General features: G+C 40.3%; 1 pseudogene across 1 annotated transcript; it reads right to left on the bottom strand.

Annotated features, from left to right (window-relative positions):
• Nucleotides 1-1453: 1453 nt before the first annotated feature.
• On the bottom strand, nt 1454-20596 carry LOC143562145 (aluminum-activated malate transporter 12-like; annotated as a pseudogene). The gene is made up of 6 exons (XR_013140435.1): nt 20351-20596; nt 20127-20267; nt 18089-18361; nt 17843-17985; nt 17627-17770; nt 1454-2041 (listed from the first exon to the last, which is right to left on the bottom strand). The product of XR_013140435.1 is annotated as an aluminum-activated malate transporter 12-like (transcript).
• Nucleotides 20597-21895: the final 1299 nt, after the last annotated feature.

Genomic DNA, 21895 nt, shown 5'->3' with positions numbered 1-21895 from the left:
CCTACGCTACATTAGATATGTCTACACTACGCTAGTTATGACTACATAACCATTTGAAAGTGTACATACACAACATTAGTTTTGTCTTCACTAAATTAGATATGTCTATCCAACATTAGTTTTGCATATGCCATGTTAGTTTTACCTACACAAAATTAATTTTGTCGAACCTACATTAAATATGCATACACTACATTAGATATGTCAATGCAACATTAATTATGACTACACAACATTAAAAGTGTGCATATACTACACTAGATATGTCTACACCACACTAATTATAACTACACAACATTTTAAAGTGTGCTTACACCACATTACGTAGCTACATCTATATTACATAATAATAATAATAATAATAATAATAATAATAATAATTAGCCATTTATAGAATAAAATGATTTTAGATCAAATAGATTTCAATTGTTTAAATTTTATATGAAATAAAAATAATAATAATAATAATAATAATAGTTTGTAACTTACTATTTGCTAGTAACTTATCATTAATTATTAAACCATTAATAAGCATGAGTTACAAAATAAAATACTTTATATTTCACTAATACACCCTTGTACATAAATAATAAGAAAATAAAAAAGAAATTATGGGATTTGTTAGAATCTCTTCTCGCAATTCTCGCAATAGGCAGCATTTCTGAAATAAACCTAATCCTATATATATATATATATATATATATAACATTAAATTAAAACATGTATATACTATATACATGTGCATTGTATAGTTCTCAACATATTATTAATTCGAAAATGACAAACACAACGCAATTTATTGGAATTAAATGATTTCGATATTTATGTAGTAGATACACTTTATTTATTTCAAAATTCACCATTTTAAGGATGAAATATACTATTATTGAAATTAGTTAAGAAGTTAAGGGTAAAGTTAAAATGCAAAGGGACAAAAATGAGAAGTGCGAGAAAAATTTGTGGCTACACAAAATCTCTCAAAAGAAAATAAAAAATAAAAAAATCATAACTTAATATATAAATAAAAAACAAAAAAAAATTAAAAACCAAAATGTTTCTCCCGTCATTCCCTTTCTTTAAAAAAATGACGAAAGATACAATGTTGAGAAAAAAAGACACAATGCCGAAAATGAACAAACAACACAATGATAAACACAATAGATCGCAAAATATAACACAATACTGAACAAAATATGACACAATGTTGAGTAATATAACACAATATTAAGAAAAAAAAGACACAATATAAAGAAAAAGAAAAGATACAATCAATGGCAATCCCAAACTGAACCTCTACGGACGGGCCTTCTCAACATGACATCCGTGGCACCTTCATCCACCGCCCACCACATCATTGTCCATGTCCATCCTTATATTATATATGTCACAATACCAAAACAAAAGTACCAACATATATATTATATAGTTATAATATATATGTCACGTTTACAACTCACTCTGCCACAATTGAACTAGGAAGATTAACCTCAGTTCTTGATCTGCTTCCCACATCAACCACCACTTCATCACCATGTTCATACTCTCTAAAACAAGCCACTCTTCCAAGCTCTTCAACTTCTTCAATCACAAGATCAAGTCTAGCCACCAACTCCACTAACAAGGCCACAAAAGCCGCAAACGGAAGCGCTTCCGAGAACTCCAAACTTGTGATCTTAAGCTTGCTTAATGTGGGCCTCAAAATCCGCTTCTCGGCCTCCTTTGACTTTTGGTCAAAGGAGGACGGGGATTCTGGTTTTAGGTTTGATGGGTGGTGTTCTAGTTTTTGACGTGCAGTTGCGGCTACAAAGGCTAGCACTTTTGAAGTGTTGTTGGGGCTGTTTGGTCCGAGAAAGAGGCGTGGTTGTGACTTTAGAGCCGTGTTGAGGTCTTGCAACGCTTGTTGTAGATGGTCGGTGAGGGTTTCGGGCGAGCAGTGTCGTCGGTTTCTTATGCTATTCGCGAGTTCGGTTAGAAATGTTGTTACTTCTGATGCAAGATGAATACAGGGATCTTTAAATAACTGTCTAACTGATCTTGGAGTCTGAAAAACATCGTAGCAAAATATGTTGTCAAGTCTATATATACAAACTTTGAATTTAAATGTCATAAAAGTTATTTTAAAACTTTATGTCTCGTTAATGGAAAAGGTTTGCACATTAATTCTAGGGTTTGACTTATAAAAAATGATGTGACAAAACAATATAAATTCATTAACAGAGCCTAATAAAAATAAAACTTGAATATTCTTGTCTATCTATGATACTAATTATTAATCAATATAAATATGCATGTTGAAAATTGAAAACTTGAAATTAAAGATCTGATGATAAGTTATAGCATGATCTGGAAATAATTATTTAAATCCCATCTATCTACCTATCTAATAAAACAATTAGGATTTTCAACAACCTTTTTTCAAGCCATGAGAGTGAAGTATTCTGCCACATGTCATTATCTCTTTTATTTATTTTTTTCTTATATCAAAAAACATACGCATGTCTTGGGGTGTTCATCGGATTGGATAACGGGTTATTAGGTTTATTCGGTTTGGATTGTTCGGATTTGAAAATTTTGGAATCCTATCCGAAATCCGATCCGATCCGATTCGATCCGAATTAGGGGCATTCCTATCTGATCCGAATTGAATTCGGATGGATTCGGATCGGATTTGGATAATCCGAAATTATCCGAATAATCCGTATAACACATATACAAACTTAAGTTTTATTAAATAAACATACAAAATTAGAACATAAAAATAAAACACTACAAGAACAAGGAAGTTAAGTAGTGTTACAGAATATAACGACCACATTTTTGTCTATGGTGTTTTAGGTTGATTGAACGAATAATGAAGTTATGGTTATAAAATTATTGTAAATGTTAACGGACTTGGCTATATACACTAATAACATGTTATATATTCGGATATCCGAATAATCGGAACTATCCGGAATTTTTTGAAATCCATATCCGAATCCGATCCGAATCCGAATTAGTTATTCGGATATTCGGATCGATCCGATCCGAATATTCGAATAAGAATTCGGATCGGATTATTCGGGTTTCGGTTTCAGTTCGGATTTCGGTTTTTTTCGGATTGCGGATTTCTTGAACACCCCTACGCAGATCCTGTTTTGTTATAACCCAACCCAAACATTTCGTTCGATTTCTCCTCTCCGCTCTTCATCAACATGTGGGTCGATCTGTATCCATTACTTCAATCACAGCTAGTGTGTTTTATTATGTTCATACTTCAAATCTGATGTAAAGCCTACAGAAATTTATTCGTTTTCGATTATGAACCCTAATCACAATCGAAACAACGATTGGTTAATCTAACACAGAGATGTCCAATCGCGTCTCTCTCGCTCAATTAAAAGCTAAATTAGGGATCAAATTGTTAATCTTCAGTGTTCGATTGATCGGTTGTATTTTTTTTAATTTCGTTTAACCCTAAATCTGTTTGATAAACTTAGCCTTATAAATAAATCCTTCAAATATTTCTTTGTGTCTCTCTTTGTTTGAGTGATCTTATTGGTGACTATGCATTCCAAATAACTATATACATTTTAAGATATTAAAAAAAAACACAAACAAAATACTTATATCGAAAGGGATCACATGATAAGCTTTCGGTACGGATTAGGTCGGGTACTTGGTTAGACCCAAAACACTTAACTGTCTATCTGCTTAAATAATTTTTAGTCAAATACTCTTTGGAAAAATCAGTTTACTTCAAGAGTTTTCTCTACTATAAGTTAAATCCTCTGACATGTTTCCTTTTCAGATATATTTCTTAGTTTTACCCGTTAAAGATTAAAACACAACTTAACTCAACCCGCTTATAAAGTAGTGAGCAAAAAATGACCACATAAAAAGGCGAATCCAATGTTTTGTGTTTGTGTTTAGGTAGTCAAGATCTGCAGCTACACTTGTGGCTTTGGCTTTATCTATAACCATTATAACCTTTAGATACATGCTTCTACTTGCTTATGTGGAAAAATGATTTCAGACTTGATGGATATTATATAAAGTTTTTTCAAAATTATTGTAGTAGAGCAGTATAATTTGGTCAAAGCTCACCATCACATGTAACACTTGCCTGCTACAACATTAACTATATGTTTTTTTTTTCACTTAGATGAAAGTATGGATATGTTACATTCAAAACTACAATGTTAATCTTTAAAAATATTTTTAGTTAAGTCATTTATTTCAAAAAAATATATTTAGAAAGTCTTTTGTATTATAAATCAAGTCTGTTTGCCATATGGGTGATCATATTTGATGCCATATGTTAAATAATCGAATTGATTTCAAATTTGTAGTTTATTGATTGAAAATTAATGGGAAGTTGGGCGTGATTCGGATTTCAAATGTTTGGATAAACATGTGCGTGTTCCAAGATTACGGGAATGGGCATTGGGATTTGGCTGATCGAGTGAGTGATACTATCCTATTATTATTATTATTATTATTATGGGTTAAGTTATTATAGGAAGTATACTTTTTGTAGGAAGGATAAGAAGTAATCTTGTCCATTGATTTTGAATATGGAGGGTTGAGATTAGTTTAGGGGGAAATCAAGTGTGAAAGAAGGAGGGCATAAAAAGAATAACACATTTGTTGACATTCTCTTTCCACATACAAGGCACATGCCAAATTTCCTCATCATTTTAAAACGTCCATAACTTTTTTTACGACGTTTTTATTGAAAAACAAATTCACAATAATAACGAGTGTCTTTTTATCTTTTTTTACGACGTTTTTATTGAAAAACAAATTCACAATAATAACGAGTGTCTTTTTATCTTTTATAAAAATTCACAATAATTTTTATATTGTAATATAAAAATTAAAAAAAAATTAGTGGGTTTTTTACAAATTATGTTTTACCGAATTGTGTTTTACAAAATTGTGTTATACAATAGTATTTTTCATTGTGTTTTTTCCATTGTGTTATTTACATTGTGTCATACAATTGTGGTTTTTTATTGTGTTTTTTTTCATAGTGTATTTTTCCATTGTGTTTTTTTCATTGTGTTTTTCATAGTGTTTTTTCAGACTTTTCCGGCGAGATGGTGGCGGTGGGTGACGGTTGTGGTGGTGGTTGTAAGAGATGAGTGAAGATGTAATTGGGTTTTATGTAAGTGGGTTTTTGAAATTAATTTAAATGGGTTTTGAGATTAAAGTAAGTGGGTTTTGATATTAAAGTATTAGACTAAAATACCCTCCTTCCTAGCCTTCTTAGGAAAATCAAACTTCTTATTTGAACCTAACCCTTATTATTATTTAAGTTTATCTTTTATTTAGTTTTCTTATTATAGTCAAATTATGTTTCCTTATTATTTATCTTTTTCTATTTATATGTCTTTGTTTTCTTATATATTGTAATCTCGTTTAAGAAAAAGAATAAGAAAGAATTATTATTTTGGGTCTCTTTTCTCTTCCTCTCTTGTGTTCTTGGGAGATTGACGGTTGTCTCGAATAAACCGTATCAATTGGTGTTTTCATTGAGCTGTCCTTAGCCTAGATGGCTTTGGAAGAACTCTTGTGGGAGCATCCACAATTACCTCGTTTCACTAGACCCAATCCTGCCCTATGGATCTCTCAAGCTGAACGATATTTCCTCTTTTATGCGATCTATGGCGACGAGCGATTTCCCTATGCCATTGAATCCTTCGATGATGAACCATTCTGGTGGGTTAATGGTTGGCTTCGGAGTTCAGACTTACTCACCTGGGATGATTTCACTACATCAATGCTTACTCAATTCCATGCTAGTTCTGTCAGTGCAATTGCCAAGTCTGATCATGAAACCATTGTTAACGAGGAAGTTACTCAAGGATTGGGGGATGCGACCTTAGGTGGGCATGCAAGTGGTAAATATAAGCTACAAAGTGGTAATTTGGTGGTTAATAAATATGTCAATTAAATTTACAACAATACAATTAGCTCATTGGCGCCGACGCCGTTAAAAGGGGCAACAAGGCGTCCTGTGTTACGCCCCTTGTGGTGGTCCGTTGACATTGACCCGAATAGCACCGAAAGACTAGAATGATGGCCACTATGGTCCTGCGTTGAGACCGCCCCACTTATCGTTGTACGACTCGAGTGGTGACCGCCATGGCAACAATATTCCGTCCTTGAGGACAAGGACGTTTTCAAGGGGTCAGGAATTGATACGATCCTATTATTATTATTAAAGTTTATCTTTTCTTTAGTTTTCTTATTATAGTCAAATTATGTTTCCTTATTGTTTATCTTTTTCTATTTATATGTCTTTGTTTTCTTATATATTGTAATCTCGTTTAAGAAAAATAATAATAAAGAATTATTATTTTGGGTCTCTTTTCTCTTCTTCTCTTGTGTTCTTGGGAGATTGATGGTTGTCTCGAATAAACCGTATCAGTGAGTCCGCCGATTGCCGTGTATTCGTAGAATGGTTCCTGCCTTCCTGTGATATAAGTCGGGCAACCACGTCTTTTTTGCTGGTTTAGATTTATTAGAGGAATTTAAAACAATAAATTGGAAGGAAATGCATTATGTGACAAACAACTCTACCATGCCACTATGGTTCCCTGAACATTCGTTTTGGTGGCACCATCTTCTTGTCATTAAGGTGCAGTATGATTGACTCACCCATGATGGTTTAACTTAAAATTAGTGAACTTTGTTAGTTGAAGAAAACACATAATTTCGTATATAAGCTGTTTATTTATACTATCGTGTACTGGACTACCGTTTGATTTCTCACATTGTTTTTTTATGGCTATTGGATTTGGTCTACAACAGCTACGGAAGCTAAAGCCCTCAAGTAACTAGCAACCAAAGCCAGGTTATACAGCAATGGATATATGATTTCAGAGCTGATTACATCAAGATTTCATTAAAAGGAGCCTGATCAGTTATGTTTATTAACTGGTTATAGTTTAATTATTGAATATGATTGAGCAAATTGTAATTTGCAGGTATTCCAACAGTTAACTATTTGCTCAATTTTAAGATATGAACTTTAATATATTTTGAAAAGGGGTTCTTTTTATTGTTTCAAACAGGTCACTTAACCTTCAAATGATGTTCTAATCCTAAATTTTTTACCAATTAAAGAGGTAAAAATGATGACAGATGACATGTCATTTTTGTTTCCATTTCTTTGTTTCTTTTGTTTGATATATGTACACACAAGTCTTTATACATCTTTTAGAAAAAAATAAAATAAACAAAAATTAAAGCTTCATTCTTCTTTTAAATAAGAGGTCCAACTCCGGTCACCATCTCCACCAACTCCGGCCACCTCCTCCGACAATTCCGGCCAACCTTTTTATTCTCGGGTTTTATAAAAGGTCCATGCTTTAAGCCTCCAAGATGTCGATCCGTACTAGAAGTGCGTACCAGGTTGATGTGGGAAGAAATTTTGGCGTTTTTTGGGATTGGGGTTCCGACACTATAACACAAATCTCTTTCAAAACTGAAGAGGTAGGTCCCACCAGAGCCCAGTTGGACCCGCAAGACTCACCTTAAACAGGGACGTCTGCGCAGAAACCAACTGGATCCGCACGACCAACCATGCTCAGAGACGTGACGTCCTTACGCGCAGTACGCAAGCTGGTCCCGCAGGAAATGCCTCCCAATGGTGAAGGACTCCGCCTGTCCCCGCAGCCTCGGATACAAGCCATTAGGGAAGGCCACCCGCGCAGCAAGGCTACACGCACAAGGCACTTAGCTCTCAATCATTCAGTGTCACCTGAAGGAATGAGCGAAGCCGGGAACAATCCCGCACAAGGGCGGGAGGGGGAATACTCCCGCCCAAATAAGCCAGTCCGTACGATACGGGAAGATCTTCTGTACTGTACCTGAGGAGGTATGGGAAAAAGATCTGACTAAAGATACGACAGCTTATGGACAACAGTATGGCGAGCAGCATGCTCCTACACTGTATGTCACTATTAGCCGCTGCCTACTCACCAACTCTTGTCATACCACGTGCGTAGCCGGCAGTTGGTGAAAAAGGAATAGTATACAGCAGGCCTGGTCTCTATCAGCCGCTACCTACCCACCAACTACCAGCAGGGCACGTGCGTAGGCTACTGTTGGTGGAACAGGAACACTGTTGCAGCCGGCCATACCTCCTTGGAAACCTACCTTCGGCTATAAATACCACAAATGGTATGACCATCTCATCTTATCACATTATCATCATATCATATCTTATATCATCATGTTATACCTGATATCTGCTCTAGCAATCTCTTAATATACTTTTATATTTAAAGAGCAATCTAGTCTGATTCTCACGCCGGAGGGTGGTCACAAGGAGGAACCCCCCCTTCTCAGTGACGAGCTCACGGTGTCTGTTTTGCAGGTTATCAGAAGAACCATCTTCCAAGGGTCTAACCCCTCGTGGGAAACATCTCTCTAACCCCCAGGTTACCAGTAATCTGCCCGGGGTCCGGTTAGTGTTACTTCATTGGCGCCATCCGTGCATAAAGCTAGAACTACATTTTTCTCCAGTTTTTTCAAACTTCTACAAAGATGGTTAGAGAAATTCCGGTAACCACAACCCCAGCTACTGGGGGGAATACCGGTAACACAGTTTTTACAAACACTACCCCGGTTACCCAAGCCGGGGCATGTGAAGTAAATTTTACGAACACTACCCCAGTTACTCATGCTGGGGCAAGTGCAGTAAATGATCGCCTACTGGGATCCACTGATACCCAGGTTGAGAAACGAAGACTCCCCCGCCAAACTCTCGATGAAGTTAAGGCATGGGCGGAGACACGACAAAAGGAATTCCAGGCTGAGTTGGACGAACGCTTGCGTTCCGTACAACAGGCCGACGAATTCGAATACTGGGAGGATGACTCGGAGGAATCCGACTCCGACGCGAACCCTCGCCATAGGGCAAAAGGGAAGCGTAAGGAAATGGAATCCCAACCGAAAAGGCATTTTGGACAAGCCTTCAAACCAAAAAGCACAGGTGGAAGTCCACGAGACTTCTCCAAAGCGTTCAGACCAAACGTTGCAAATGCGGGAACGTCCAAATTTGCAAGGGACATTGCAGAAGCAATCGCCCCAAAGAGTGCCAAACAAATGCCTAACATAGGCACATATAACGGTATATCTGATCCAGACGATCATTTGAACAGGTTCATAGCGGGGGCAACCGTCAGCACTTGGACGGAACCCACGTGTTGTTACATGTTCCAAATGACGCTTGTTGGGGCTGCTAGAGCTTGGTTTGATCGTCTACCGGTCAACCACATCTACGACTGGGCAGACTTCCAGCAGAAGTTTAGCCAACACTTCAGCCAGCAACGGAAGTATACCGAGGAGCAATGGACAATCCTCAAATGCATACGAGAAGAAGATGAATCTCTGCCAAACTTCATCACTCGCTTCAACTCAAAGAAGCTAAGCTTGGGCAATATCAGCGAAGATCTTGTTCGTGCTGCCTTCATCCAGGGCGCGCATGACCCAGAGCTCATCCGCACCCTAACGGGTAAAGATGGCATGCCATCCACATGGGATGCCATCATGACAGCAGCAAAACGCTATGCGGAAACGGAGAAGCAACTGGGTAGAGATCTCCCACAGAGCACAAACCTCTACACTCAGAAGACGAGAGAAGACAACGTCCTCACCGCCCGACTAAATAAAAAGCGGAAGCTAGGCATTTGGCAGTCAAGGGTAAACTTTGACACCTCATCCGGCTTGCAACATCGATTGGGCGGAAGGGATAATGTACAGCCGCACCGGAACTCCAGATGGACGCCGCTCACCAAAAGCGTCACTGAGATATTCGCCACTGAAGAGCTCCCGTGGCCAAAGCCTCCAATAATCCGACATCGTCACGATGCTGATCGGAGCAAATACTGTGACTTTCACAAGACAAAAGGCCACAACACTGAAGAATGCATAGACGTAAAAGACATGGTCGAAGCATTTGTCAGAGATGGGACGCTCGCGCACCTCGTGGCGCAATAAAGGCTGAGCAGGCGGGTGCGTGTAGAACCCCAGCTGGGGAAAACACGAATAAAAATTCCAGCTTCAATGTCGAGACTACATGCTGCGTAAAGAACGAGATCCCGAACCAGGTGCGTATCGGCTCGATGGCACTCCCATCCCAACAACATGGAAGGGAGCTCATTTACACAGTGTGCATGTAAATCAATTCCAATTTGTAAAGAAAAGGCCAAGAGCCACTTTTAATGGAAATGATTCTCTTTAGAACATCGAAGCTGATGATTTTACATTTATACTTTTCTGAACACTGGTGACGGCATTCACATTACGTGAAGTCGTTGCGTGGGAAGGCGGTCCTACCCGCACGAACCCAATAACGTGACAAACCTTCACGCAGGTCAGTTGAAGGGGAAGAGTTCAATTATCCCATTAAATGTAAGTGCCGGTCTATCCGCATGAATCATGAAAGGAAATTGAACACCAACCTATTGACAACCGCGCGTCGAACGGTTCAAAACAAAATTCTTAAAAGGATGAGGAAAACCTACGCGCAGGTCAGATAAGGGTAAAGTTTTGCCATCCTACTAAGTGCAAGTGACGGTTCTACCCGCACAATCACGAAAGAGGAAGCAAAACTTCACACCTATTATCAACCACGTTCAAAGGTTAACTTATCCTCAAAGGATGAGGAAAACCTACACGCAGGTCAGATAAGGGTAGAGTTTTGCCATCCTACTAAGTGCAAGTGACGGTTCTACCCGCACAATCACGAAAGAGGAAGCAAAACTTCACACATATTATCAACCACGTTCAAAGGTTAACTTATCCTCAAAGGATGAGGAAAACCCACACGCAGGTCAGATAAGGGTAAAGTTTTGCCATCCTACTAAGTGCAAGTGACGGTTCTATCCGCACAATCACGAAAGAGGAAGCAAAACTTTAACCCATTATCAACCACGTTCAACAGGTTAACTTATTCTAAACACTTGGAAAATTGCTAATTTAAACTAAGTATGCAAGTCATAAGTTTATAAAGCAAGAAACCCAAAGAAGGAAATAACAATCTTATACGCAAAAAGATTTATATTTCACAAACGAATTATTACAAGAATGGCCGGGCAACTACCCGCCTACGAAAAGAAAATAAATACATCTGTACAAGCTAAAACTATTCTAGCAGTGGGAAGGGATCTTCAGGATCAGGCTTCAGGGCCACTCCCACTTGGACCAGCCCCATCAGTAGAGCGTGGCAGTTCAAGGAAAGCTTTGAGGATAGCTAGCCCATCATCAGCAGCAGCGACTTCCTTCACCTTCTCCACCACCGGATGCGGGAAGGCGGCATATTGGTTCACCGCTTGGTCATATGCAGCTTCGGTGTCCACATCGAACAAAGGGAAGTTGGAAGGCGGGACGCCTTTCTCAACGAACCCTAGACCAAGCAGGAAGCCGGCCCTTTCCCCATCCTCATGAGAAGCGTTGAGGGCTGCGCTCATGGCATCATCGTAAGTAGTCTCTGAGAAGACCCGATGCACAACCTACAAAGAAAATACAAGTGTCAAACACCTTTTCTATGTACAAAGGAAAGCGTGAAGACGTAAAGCTAAACATACCTGAGTCAACGCTTCTCGAAGAAGCCATTCCTTGGCAACCAGAGCTTCTTGGAGAGCGGCTTGAGCTTGGGTGCGGGCGCGTTCGGCTTCGCTTTTGTTAAGGTTGGCAAGTAGCACTTCCCTTGCAGCAGCCTCTTCAACGCCCTTAAGCTTCCGCTCGGTGTGGTCAAGCACGCCCCTCTGGTCCAGGATCTCTTGGAGTTTCTTGGCATCTTCCATTGCCAAGGCATCATGAGCACGTTGGAGAGCCTCTAATTTGGCCTTGAGCTCCTCATTCTCCACGCGTAAAGGCTCAGCAACGGCTTCAGCCTTGGTGGCCCTCTCGGTTGCGTTCCTCGCAGTCTCCTTAGCCAGCCGAAGCTGTTCGTTAACAGCTTGGGCAGCCTTGGAGCGGGCCTCGAGTCGCGCTTGAACCTCAACCTCGAGGGCCTTGAAGGCCTTCTCCTTCTCCGCAGCAGCTGCGGCCAACTGTTGGTTCTCCTCCCGAAGAGCTCGCGCTTGAGATATTTCCTTGGCGCGAGCTGCTTTTAACTTATCGTTTTCACGACAAAGCAGCTCGACGCACGGCTGCATCCGGGCCTGGAGAACCCGAAGCTCATTGGTTAGCCTACCCTCCTGGTAGCTAGCCATGGCTTCCCCCAACGCACCATGGGGTGCAGCGTGGCGAGCCCATTCCACACACTCCACAGGGGTACGAAGGGTTGTTCCTCGGCGGATGTTCCATCGCGGAACATACACTTCATTGGAATCCGACACTGCAAAAGAAACAAAGCAGTTAGGAAAAGATGAAGAAAAATATAAAGGCCAAAAGAACCCTACGCACCTGTAGGGTCGATCACAGGCCGATAGCCACCGAACCCATCACCTGAACCTAAGGGAAATCCATCCAAAAGGTCGGGCAGATGGGAAGGTGACAAAGATTGGCGAGTACTCCCATGCGTACCTGATGGGCCGGCCGTCGGTGCCGGTGGCGGGGGCATGGTGGCAGCCGCCGCAGTGGCTGCCGCAGAATCCGCAGCAATCATAACCGCCGGCTCGGTGAAAGATGCTGTAAAAATCGCACTTACCACCGGCGGTGACGTCAACTCGGCTGGAACAGTCGGCTCAGAGTGAGCAACTGAACCAGCGGGAGCAGGTGCAGGCGCCTGGGTCGTCGCCTCAGGTAGGCTGACCGAGCCTACCGTCATCGGCGGAGGGGTACTCCTCTGCGCTCCACCCTGGAATGCGTCAACATCCACGCCTGCACAAGAAGTGTTTCAATAAATTTATAAAGTGACAAATCTACAAAAATAAGGATGTTTGTACTTACGGGTTTTCTTGAGCCTGAACGTACGGACGGGCGGGGACGAGCCCGATGGAACCGGTCTCTTGATGCCGGTCACCTTCGTCGTCGTTGGTTCTCCGGAGGTAACAGTCGTAGCCTCCGGAGCAGTGGTCTTCTCACCACCGGGGTTCCCCGCCACCCCTTCACTATCTGACTCGGTGTCAGATAGAAGCACCGGATCAGCTGTGGAGGCCACCTTCTCCTTCCCTTTCCCGCCGGCAGCCTTCTTCTTCCGCACCAGCGGAGGACCATCTGCGGATTCCTCAGAAGAAGACAGGATGTCAGGAATTCCAGCAGCGGGTACAGCATTGAGGGGTTGAGGATGAGTATCGCCTTACCTGGCCGCCGTTGGCTCAGGATCTCGTGGCCTAGCGGATAGACCTCCACAAACCGATCCGCCGTTTGTTCCAGGATGGGCAACTCGTTCTCGTCTAGAGCACGAGTACCCACCCGCACGGGACCGTCAGCTTCCCGCGGGTACAGGAGCGACTCCAAATCGTTCCCCTCTGAAAGAAAAGAAACAGTTAGAAGACAAACTCATATCAGCAAGAAAGACAAGACATACCATAAGGAATAGAGTTCAAACCGTATTCGAGAAGGATGAGAAACCGAGACGCCTCCTTCCATACCCGGCTCATCCTCAGCATCACCATCCCGGACTCCGCAAACCGGTAAACCGGAGATTGGACCCGGGATATCTTCGCGAACCATTCCGCCTCCTGGTAGTTGGAAGCGTGAAGGCTCGGAAGCGCTTGCCCCTTCTTAAACTTCATGGCAATAGGGATGGCGCGGGCAGAAATGTAGAAGAACTCCCGCTTCCACGATCGGAGACTGCGCTCGGTCACGCAAATCTTCAAACCCTTAATACGGGTTTTCAGGGTGTACCACCCCTGGATGCACCTCCAAGTATAGAAGGTCATCAGGCGGTCCACATAGGGCTCAATACCCAGAATCCGGCACACCCACTCGAAGTGCCGGATCTTGGCAATCGCCATCGGATGCACCTCGGTCAGGTGCACACCGTGCCTCTCCAGGACACGGTACACAAACTTTGTCAATGGAAACCTAAGGTTCCCATAAACAAAGAATGCAACATATACCCCGATCTTGCCACTGGGGGCATCGTACACAGTCTGGTGGGGTTCAGGAAACTCAGGCTCAAGAGACTCAAGCATGAATTTCCTGACGACATACTGGTACTGATCGACAGGTAGAGCACACTGGCACTCGCCAGCAGTACTCCTATCGTCGGCTACAGCTTCAGCATCATGGGAAGACATATTGCAGAGGAAGAAGAAACGATTTCGGAGGAATGCTCAACTGAATAAGGGAGTATTCACCAGAAATCGCCTTAGAGATGAAGAGAAGAAGTGAAGATGTGAATTACAAAGAACCCTCTTCCCCTTTATATAGTGATCGCAATTAATGCGGTGAATTTAATGCGAAGGAGAGAGAAATTGAAGGTGCAATGAAACCGTGACATGTGGCACCGGGCAAGCTGGCAACAGCTGTTGACAGGACGAGTGCCATTAATTTCGCGGCCACGCGCCCGAAAAATCGCGCCCACGCGCCGAAAAAAGCGTCTGGAATGACCATATAATGTCACGTCACCATAACTTCCTGCACGTCCTGACACAGTCAGAAGAAACCGTCGCACGACGTTTCAGAGGTTTGGACTGTTCCTATCTTTCCACCAACCTTTCGAATTTCAAAATTCAAAATTTAAAAATATAAAAAAGTAAGCGGGAAAATACCCCTTACCTTGGCAAACAAGTAACCGTAAGACGGATGCGGGTACAGTGTAAAGGCAAAACCCTTCACGCACCTAGCACCCGCAGGGAATTGAAGCCAAGTAAAACCTTGGCAAACAAGTAACCGTAAGACGGATGCGGGTACAGTGTAAAGGCAAAACCCTTCACATACCTAGCACCAGCAGGGAATTGAAGCCAAGTAAACGTTGGCGAACAAGTAACCGTAAGACGGATGCGGGTACAGTGTAAAGGCAAAACCCTTCACATACCTATCACCCGCAGGGAACTGAAGCCAAATATTCCTCGGCAACCAAGTAACTATAAGACGGATGCGGGTACAGTGTAAAGGCAAAACCCTTCACATACCTAGCACCCACAGGGAATTGAAGCCAAATATTCCTCGGCAACCAAGTAACTATAAGACGGGTGCGGGTACAGTGTAAAGGCAAAACCCTTCACATACCTAGCACCCGCAGGGAATTGACGCCAGGAATACCTTGGAAGTAAGGTAACCGTAAGACGAGCGCTGGTACAGTGTTAAGGCAAAACCCTTCACATACCTAGCGCTCCGCTGGGAATTGAAACCAAGAAGGATCTTCTGGGCAATGCTTGCGGAAACGGAAATAACATCTCCGCATAGTGGGAACGTCGAGAACTACATTGTTGGAAGCTCCAAGATGGAATTAGTGGTTTTAACATAATTGATCACTATGTTCAAAACTACCAAAACCTCATGGAGAGTCCACACAAGTAGGACTCAACGCTCCTGACTTGCGAGGAGGTTACAGACCTACCCGCATCATACCCAAAGACCAAGCAGGAAACTCGGGAATTTCTGCAAGTGACAAGGACTTCCGCGGGAAGAATCCCCATGGAAAACCTTAAAAAACCCTTTTCAAAACCCTTTGCTTAAGTCCAAAAGTTCACCTCACTTTATTAAACACGCATGAGAAGAACATTGGACTGGGGGGACTTGAAGAGGTAGGTCCCAGCAGAGCCCAGTTGGACCCGCAAGACTCACCTTAAACAGGGACGTCTGCGCAGAAACCAACTGGATCCGCAGGACCAACCATGCTCAGAGACGTGACGTCCTTACGCGCAGTACGCAAGCTGGTCCCGCAGGAAATGCCTCCCAATGGTGAAGGACTCCGCCTGTCCCCGCAGCCTCGGATACAAGCCATTAGGGAAGGCCACCCGCGCAGCAAGGCTACACGCACAAGGCACTTAGCTCTCAATCATTCAGTGTCACCTGAAGGAATGAGCGAAGCCGGGAACAATCCCGCACAAGGGCGGGAGGGGGAATACTCCCGCCCAAATAAGCCAGTCCGTACGATACGGGAAGATCTTCTGTACCGTACCTGACGAGGTATGGGAAAAAGATCTGACTAAAGATACGACAGCTTATGGACAACAGTATGGCGAGCAGCATGCTCCTACACTGTATGTCACTATTAGCCGCTGCCTACTCACCAACTCTTGTCATACCACGTGCGTAGCCGGCAGTTGGTGGAAAATGAATAGTATACAGCAGGCCTGGTCTCTATCAGCCGCTACCTACCCACCAACTACCAGCAGGGCACGTGCGTAGGCTACTGTTGGTGGAACAGGAACACTGTTGCAGCCGGCCATACCTCCTTGGAAACCTACCTTCGGCTATAAATACCACAAATGGTATGACCATCTCATCTTATCACATTATCATCATATCATATCTTATATCATCATGTTATACCTGATATCTGCTCTAGCAATCTCTTAATATACTTTTATATTTAAAGAGCAATCTAGTCTGATTCTCACGCCGGAGGGTGGTCACAAGGAGGAACCCCCCCCCCTTCTCAGTGACGAGCTCACGGTGTCTGTTTTGCAGGTTATCAGAAGAACCATCTTCCAAGGGTCTAACCCCTCGTGGGAAACATCTCTCTAACCCCCAGGTTACCAGTAATCTGCCCGGGGTCCGGTTAGTGTTTCTTCAAAAACCTCAATATATTCTTTATAAACATGATGCCATTACATAATTTCTCATAAAAAAATGGCACCAAGTTGGTGCTGGAAGTAGCTTACGACAGTGGTCGGCGCATGGTGTTGTTCTTGGTAGAGTACAATAGTAGTTACGCATAGAGAGAGTATTAGCGCGGTGGGGCTAAGAAGATTGCGACCGTGAATGGATCCAACTCTGACCGAAACGGGCCGCCGGAGGGGACAGTTTGGTTGCCGGAGAAACTGATATGGGGTTTGGGTTATGGTGGAGAGAGAGAGAGAGAGAGAGAGATGCACCGAAAAAGAGAAATGAAGCTTTAATTTTTGTTTATTTTATTTTTTTCTAAAAGATGTATAAAGACTTGTGTGTATATATATCAAACAAAAGAAACAAAGAAAAAGGAAATAGAAATGATATGTCATCAATTTAGGATTGGAACATCATTTGAAAGTTAAGTAATCGGATTGAAACAATAAAAAGAATGAGTAATTTAATTGGAACAAAATTGAAACTTGATTAATATTCTATGAAGTAATCCTATTTTGAATATTAGAAAGTAGAGATGGACTTAGACTATTAACCTTTTTAATAATAATGGTAATGTTACAATATAACTACAGATTTTGTATACAAGCAGGTATTTACATAATGAATTGCATATTTTAAGCTATCTATGTAATATTTAATATTGTTTGTATGATTTTTGTTGACATTTATTTCTCTGTGCTATTAATTTTATCTATAAGGATCAAAATTTTTTGTAAATTAGATTATTTTTATTTTTTCGTTGTTTTTATTTATTTGCCTCATTCCGTGTATTATACAGGTTCTAACCTAGTATTCATATATATTCCAGAAAGAATCTTCCCTTATGAACATTCTATAATTAGATCTCTCAACAAAATAACTTATTAAGCAAGTTGCAAATAAATATATGCCAGCATCGCAAGTATAGTAAATATCCGTCACATATAGGGAAAAAAAGTACCCGAATTTCGGTTTGAAGACTTCCATGAAGAGCGACAACCCCATAACAAAAATACCAAAGAACGCCTCCTAGTTTTACATATTGTTGACACAGGAAATTGTGGCAATGCCACGAGTGTCTCGGCTTCCAACTAGCATGAAGCGCCTACTAATATAAATATTTATGTTAAAAACCATAAAATAGTAATCAAGTTTTAGTATTATTTAAATTAAAAACAAAGTTACGTGGAGCTTACGAGGTTTCATCAGTTGATTTCGAGTCTAGAACGGCCTTATAATTCTTGTAAATAGGATCATCTAACGTGTTGTCTATTTCTAATGTTTCTGATTCTTCATCGTTGAAGTATTTGCTGACACAAGCTGCATTTGGTTTAAAAAGAAAACTAAAAAATATTTAATAATTAATTAACCTCTGAAATGCAATTTATATGAAAATTTATTGTCTACGTATATATACACATACCATCTATTGCTTTTGCTAGACCTTCAATCTTGATAACAGTTGAGTTATGAAGATCTTGCCCAGACCAATTTGGGAAGAAGAAAAGACTCATAAACATGCAAACACCAGAACCGATCGCAATCATGGAAATGCGCCCTTGCACTAGTTTTAAGATATTGTTGACACAATAACTTGATACGGTGATCAAGTTAAACGTCAAGAGGAATATTAATACACCGTAATCATAATTCTTTTTTATTTTGGGGAAGAACCTCAAAAAAGTAGTTGATGCTCCTACAAAAAATGCAAAAATGAAACAAATTTATATACTAAACATACTTATCTTCTTGGGGTAATGGTCGAGACTCGAGAGAAAACTTGGAGAAGACTGCTAGAATTCTTCGAGTTTTTTACTTATGTTCAGGGCTTTGAATCAGTCTTCCTAAATCTAACCTTTTTGGTGTAGGGACGACTGACACCGAGGTGGAAAATATGCTTGGCTTGTTGGGATGTAGAATAGGTATTTTTCCTTTTAATTATCTCGGTATAAAAGTGGGTGCGAACATGAATCGCAACACCAATTGGTTGCTGGTGATTAATGTGATGGAGACGCGTCTAGCATCTCGGAAATACAAACTGTTATCTATCGGGGGAGGGTTACACTTATTAGATCAGTGTTGGAAAATCTCCCCATATATTATTTCTTGCTTTTTAAAGCCCCTGTGACTGTGATTAATAAATTGGAAGGTATTATGAGGAGGTTTCTTTGGGGTGGCACGAGTGAAGACAAAAAAATTAATTGGGTTGCATGGGATAGAGTTGCTAGACCTAAAAATGTGGGTGGTTTAGGAATTAGCCGTCTTAAAGAAATTAATGAAGCCTTGCTTCTTAAATGGCATTGGAGATTCAAGAAAGAAACAAACAGTTTGTGAAAGCGGGTCATTGTAGAATGTCACAGGAGTAAAAACAATTGGTCGTCGCTTCCTCTTGCCTCCAATTCTCCTGGATGTTGGAATGAGATTGTGAAGGCGGGAAAAAGATGTAAACTGCATTATTTTTTCTATGGTTCAGTTGGAGATGGCAATGCTATAAGGTTCTGGTGCGATTTGTGGATTGGGGAAACGCCTCTTCGTGAATCATATCCTAATCTATTTAGATTAGAAAAATGTGAAGATTGTATGGTTGAAAGCAGAATCACCCTTGGAAGCACCGTTAAAAATTTGAGGTGGAATCGGAAAAGAGAACCGATGAAAGCTGAGGAGGTTAGAGAACTTTTTGGGTTTCTGGAGCAGATCCATGATTACGTTAGTGGATTCGTGAAAATGGGTAGGTGGTGGCCCAACTAATTTTACGGTATATGCGGGTAAACAACTATTTATTTCGGCTCAAAATTATAGCGGTTTTATAAAATGAGATGGAAAGGATGGCTCCCTTTGAAGTGCAATGTTTTGGCTTGGTGAGTAGAACTAGATAGACTCCCAACTAGGGCGGAATTGACGAAGAGATGTATGATTTTACAAAATATAAATTGTCCGTTGTGTGGCGATTCTACGGAATCATCGGCCCATTTATTTACTGCTTGCATTTTTTGCATTGGAGGTGTGGGATCGGGTTGTGAGCTGGTGTAGGTTACTTCCTCTCTATGCATTTGAGGTTAGGGATTTACTCTCTTTAGCAAAAGGTTTGAAGCTGCGGAAACATGAGACGAGGACGGTTCACGGGATTGTGTTAACGACTTTATGGTGTAAATGGATTGCCAGAAATGAGATGGTTTTTCAAAGGAAGAAAGTTAAAGTGGTGGATATTATCACGAAGATTAAAGCTAATTCGTTTTTTTGGATTAGAAATAGATCTAAATTCGAATATATAGAATGGAAGGATTGGTGCGATTCCCCTCTTATATTGTTGTAATTTCTGGTTTTTCATGCGGTTTTTGAATTGAGGACTTGCATATGGTTTGTTTTGGTGAATGAAGTTTATTTTTTCAAAAAAAAAAAAAAAAAACCTAAACATGCTTAAATTTATATATCATTGCAAACAATTTAATGCTATTTGTTACCAAACAGAAAAACCTAAGCTCCAATGAAAACAGCTTGAAAAACCTTCCCGTATCCTTTAGCTATAAACTCGAATAAAAAGGTTAGTGTCGCCACTAACAATGTCCCGAATCCTCTATTTAATCCTCTGCATATCGTCGCACCTATCAAATTATATACATATACAATAAATATGTGACACATGCAAGGGCACGTTCATTTCAGAACCAATAATATAAAAACTTACCAACGGTAAACCCAAGCACAACGACGACGGTCAAGACGGCCCAATAGCATTTTGTCCGATCCCTTTAAACAAGGGCTCCATTAGGTACAACAAAGACGCTAATGTCAAAGAAAACCCTACTTTAAATGCATGGACCAGCCTCCTCGGATCATCTTTAGCAACTTTCCAGGTTTTTCGACATATGTAACCCGGAAATCTCTTCACCTTCTCTGCGTAAATCTGTGTTTTCTTGCTGAAATCGGTCATCTTTGTGATCGATAGATCGATGGAACCACCTGCTTTATGTTCAAGATTTGTTCAACAAAAACTATGTGATGTTGACAAAGAATATATAATACATGAGCAGCATATGGTTTGTAAAATTTATAGGTGTGTTATGTGGAGGACAGATACGATTTTGGTATATTCATTGAAAGCCATGGACTTGAAAGATATATAAAAGGTTAATCATTGTTGATTAAAGAAATGTGATCAGTCAATATAATAGATGAAACCTTCGCAAGAAATATGACATCTTTACCAAATACATTTAATTTGTTTAGATGTTAATGGTTGCATATATGAGATAATGACTGTGTTTTATATATGCAAGTTATTTGATTTCTTAACTAATTTGAATAATAGTATATTTCATCCTTAAAATGGTGAATTTTAAAATAAATAAAGTGTATCTACTACATAAAAATATCGAAATCGTTTAATTCCAATAAATTGCGTTGTGCTCCATACTGTGTTTGCCATTTTCAAATTAACAATATGTTACCTACGAGAACTATACAATTAGCATGTATATACAGGTTTTAACATGTTACGTAAAAACCACACTTCTTTCCTCAATTACTTTGGTTTTCTTATATGCATAGTTTTCTGTTCTTGATATATTCTTGTTGTACTTTTTTTTAACAGCTAAAATTTTAAATTTTTTAGGGTTTAAACTTATTACTTTCATATTCTTGGTTTTTAGTATTCATTATATATACAAGTTCAAAATTCAAAGTATTAAAAAAAAACCCTTCTTTTGTAAGTACAAATTTTAGTAAACAAAATAGATCTTTTGAGTGTGATTTCAGTCAATGTGACTATACAAGTACTAGCTTTAGAACCGTGTAATGCACGGGATACTTAAAAGAAATACAATTAAAATATACATATTAAATGGCTAATTGTTTTTATAAACTTATATTTATCAAATTAAATGGTTTTATAAGTTGAAATTATATTTTCTAATGATCAATTTATACGAATACGTGGTGTATTCTTACACAATTTCTTCATAATCATGAAACGAAAAGGATGCATTTGTTGATTTTTTATAAGTTGTAATATTTTTTAATGAAATAGTGAATTCTAACAAAAGATGATAAAATGTTTCATTATAAGTGACATAAAAAATAGCATCATATATAAAATTAGGGTTCTCAGTTTTACCCAAAACCCAACCTGAGAAAACCGTAACCGAACACAAACTAACCCGGCCCGAAACACCCAAACCTAAGAAAAGAGTAACCCCAACTGAAGTAATTTAGGTTGGTTCTTGGGTCTGAT

Source organism: Bidens hawaiensis, unplaced genomic scaffold, assembly GCF_021521415.1.
Source record: "Bidens hawaiensis isolate Kalapana, Puna unplaced genomic scaffold, B.hawaiensis_p1.1 tig00020915_1, whole genome shotgun sequence".
Lineage (NCBI taxonomy): Eukaryota > Viridiplantae > Streptophyta > Magnoliopsida > Asterales > Asteraceae > Bidens > Bidens hawaiensis.
The sequence above is the reverse complement of the archived record's forward strand: the minus strand, read 5'-3'. Positions and strand labels throughout refer to the sequence as shown.